The following is a 3,796-nucleotide window of genomic DNA, read 5'->3' as shown; positions in this document are numbered from 1 at the left end:
GCGGGTGCCCGCGGGGCCACCTGCGACCGGGGCTCTCCCACTCGCGACCTCGCCCGCCGAGCCGCCAGCGCGCGCCCGTCGCCCGGCTGTCAGGCTGTCTGCCCCTCCCCCGCTCCTCCCCTCACTCTGCCGCCCAGCTGGCGTTGCCCGCGGGCACCTGCCGGCCGGGCCTCTCCCACTGGCGACCTCGCCCGCCCAGCCGCCAGCGCGCGCCCGTCGCCCGCCTGGCAGTGCCCTCGGGTCGACCAGCCGGACGGGGCTCTATCCCCTCCCCCCCTTCCCTAACCCTGCCGACGAGCTGCGGGTGCCCGCGTGTCCACCTGCCGGCCTGGCCTCTCGCACTCCCGACCTCTGGTGACGAGCCGCCAGCGCGCGCGCGTCGCCCGGCTGTCGAGGTGTCTGCCCCGCCCCCCCTTTCCTCACTCTGCCGCCGAGCTGGCGGTGCCCGCGTGTCCACCTGCCGGCCGGGCCTCCCCCACTCGCGACCTGTGCCGCCGAGCCGCCGGCGCGCGCGCATCGCCCGGCTGTCAGGGAGTCTGCCCCTCCCCCCCTCCTTCCCCAACTCGGCCGCAGAGCCGCCAGGAGCCGCGGGTCGACGAGCCCGACGGGGCTCTATCCCCTCCCCCCACTTCCCTGACTCTGCCGCCGAGCCGGCGGTGCCCCCGTGTCCACCTGCCGGCCGGGCCTCTCGCACTCGCGACCTCTGGTGACGAGCCGCCAGCGCGCGCGCATCGCCCGGCTGTCGAGGTGTCTGCCCCGCCCCCCCTTTCCTCACTCTGCCGCCGAGCTGGCGGTGCCCGCGTGTCCACCTGCCGGCCGGGCCTCCCCCACTCGCGACCTGTGCCGCCGAGCCGCCGGCGCGCGCGCATCGCCCGGCTGTCAGGGAGTCTGCCCCTCCCCCCCTCCTTCCCCAACTCGGCCGCAGAGCCGCCAGGAGCCGCGGGTCGACGAGCCCGACGGGGCTCTATCCCCTCCCCCCACTTCCCTGACTCTGCCGCCGAGCCGGCGGTGCCCGCGTGTCCACCTGCCGGCCGGGCCTCTCGCACTCGCGATCTCTGGTGACGAGACGCCAGCGCGCGCGCGTCGCCCGCCTGGCTTGGAATCCGCCCCTCCCCCTCCTTCCCTCACTCTGCCGCCGAGCTGGCGGTGCCCGCGGGTCCACCTGCCGGCCGTTGCTCCCCTACACGCGACCTCTGGTCACGAGCCGCCGGCGCGCGCGCGTCGCCCGGCTGTCTAGGTGTCTGCCCCTCCCCCCCCTTTCCTCACTCTGCCGCCGAGCTGGCGGTGCCCGCGTGTCCACCTGCCGGCCGGGCCTCCCCCACTCGCGACCTGTGCCGCCGAGCCGCCGGCGCGCGCGCATCGCCCGGCTGTCAGGGAGTCTGCCCCTCCCCCCCTCCTTCCCTAACTCGGCCGCAGAGCCGCCAGGAGCCGCGGGTCGACGAGCCCGACGGGGCTCTATCCCCTCCCCCCACTTCCCTAACTCTGTCGACGAGCTGCGGGTGCCCGCGGGGCCACCTGCGACCGGGGCTCTCCCACTCGCGACCTCGCCCGCCGAGCCGCCAGCGCGCGCCCGTCGCCCGGCTGTCAGGCTGTCTGCCCCTCCCCCGCTCCTCCCCTCACTCTGCCGCCCAGCTGGCGTTGCCCGCGGGCACCTGCCGGCCGGGCCTCTCCCACTGGCGACCTCGCCCGCCCAGCCGCCAGCGCGCGCCCGTCGCCCGCCTGGCAGTGCCCGCGGGTCGACCAGCCGGACGGGGCTCTATCCCCTCCCCCCCTTCCCTAACCCTGCCGACGAGCTGCGGGTGCCCGCGTGTCCACCTGCCGGCCTGGCCTCTCGCACTCCCGACCTCTGGTGACGAGCCGCCAGCGCGCGCGCGTCGCCCGGCTGTCGAGGTGTCTGCCCCGCCCCCCCTTTCCTCACTCTGCCGCCGAGCTGGCGGTGCCCGCGTGTCCACCTGCCGGCCGGGCCTCCCCCACTCGCGACCTGTGCCGCCGAGCCGCCGGCGCGCGCGCATCGCCCGGCTGTCAGGGAGTCTGCCCCTCCCCCCCTCCTTCCCCAACTCGGCCGCAGAGCCGCCAGGAGCCGCGGGTCGACGAGCCCGACGGGGCTCTATCCCCTCCCCCCACTTCCCTGACTCTGCCGCCGAGCCGGCGGTGCCCCCGTGTCCACCTGCCGGCCGGGCCTCTCGCACTCGCGACCTCTGGTGACGAGCCGCCAGCGCGCGCGCATCGCCCGGCTGTCGAGGTGTCTGCCCCGCCCCCCCTTTCCTCACTCTGCCGCCGAGCTGGCGGTGCCCGCGTGTCCACCTGCCGGCCGGGCCTCCCCCACTCGCGACCTGTGCCGCCGAGCCGCCGGCGCGCGCGCATCGCCCGGCTGTCAGGGAGTCTGCCCCTCCCCCCCTCCTTCCCCAACTCGGCCGCAGAGCCGCCAGGAGCCGCGGGTCGACGAGCCCGACGGGGCTCTATCCCCTCCCCCCACTTCCCTGACTCTGCCGCCGAGCCGGCGGTGCCCGCGTGTCCACCTGCCGGCCGGGCCTCTCGCACTCGCGATCTCTGGTGACGAGACGCCAGCGCGCGCGCGTCGCCCGCCTGGCTTGGAATCCGCCCCTCCCCCTCCTTCCCTCACTCTGCCGCCGAGCTGGCGGTGCCCGCGGGTCCACCTGCCGGCCGTTGCTCCCCTACACGCGACCTCTGGTCACGAGCCGCCGGCGCGCGCGCGTCGCCCGGCTGTCTAGGTGTCTGCCCCTCCCCCCCCTTTCCTCACTCTGCCGCCGAGCTGGCGGTGCCCGCGTGTCCACCTGCCGGCCGGGCCTCCCCCACTCGCGACCTGTGCCGCCGAGCCGCCGGCGCGCGCGCATCGCCCGGCTGTCAGGGAGTCTGCCCCTCCCCCCCTCCTTCCCTAACTCGGCCGCAGAGCCGCCAGGAGCCGCGGGTCGACGAGCCCGACGGGGCTCTATCCCCTCCCCCCACTTCCCTAACTCTGTCGACGAGCTGCGGGTGCCCGCGGGGCCACCTGCGACCGGGGCTCTCCCACTCGCGACCTCGCCCGCCGAGCCGCCAGCGCGCGCCCGTCGCCCGGCTGTCAGGCTGTCTGCCCCTCCCCCGCTCCTCCCCTCACTCTGCCGCCCAGCTGGCGTTGCCCGCGGGCACCTGCCGGCCGGGCCTCTCCCACTGGCGACCTCGCCCGCCCAGCCGCCAGCGCGCGCCCGTCGCCCGCCTGGCAGTGCCCGCGGGTCGACCAGCCGGACGGGGCTCTATCCCCTCCCCCCCTTCCCTAACCCTGCCGACGAGCTGCGGGTGCCCGCGTGTCCACCTGCCGGCCTGGCCTCTCGCACTCCCGACCTCTGGTGACGAGCCGCCAGCGCGCGCGCGTCGCCCGGCTGTCGAGGTGTCTGCCCCGCCCCCCCTTTCCTCACTCTGCCGCCGAGCTGGCGGTGCCCGCGTGTCCACCTGCCGGCCGGGCCTCCCCCACTCGCGACCTGTGCCGCCGAGCCGCCGGCGCGCGCGCATCGCCCGGCTGTCAGGGAGTCTGCCCCTCCCCCCCTCCTTCCCCAACTCGGCCGCAGAGCCGCCAGGAGCCGCGGGTCGACGAGCCCGACGGGGCTCTATCCCCTCCCCCCACTTCCCTGACTCTGCCGCCGAGCCGGCGGTGCCCCCGTGTCCACCTGCCGGCCGGGCCTCTCGCACTCGCGACCTCTGGTGACGAGCCGCCAGCGCGCGCGCATCGCCCGGCTGTCGAGGTGTCTGCCCCGCCCCCCCTTTCCTCACTCTGCCGCCGAGCTGGCGGTGCCCGCGTGTC

This window comes from Giraffa tippelskirchi, chromosome 8, assembly GCF_054371585.1.
Source record: "Giraffa tippelskirchi isolate mGirTip1 chromosome 8, T2T-mGirTip1v1.2.pri, whole genome shotgun sequence".
Taxonomy (NCBI): Eukaryota; Metazoa; Chordata; class Mammalia; order Artiodactyla; family Giraffidae; genus Giraffa; species Giraffa tippelskirchi.
The sequence above is the reverse complement of the archived record's forward strand: the minus strand, read 5'-3'. Positions refer to the sequence as shown.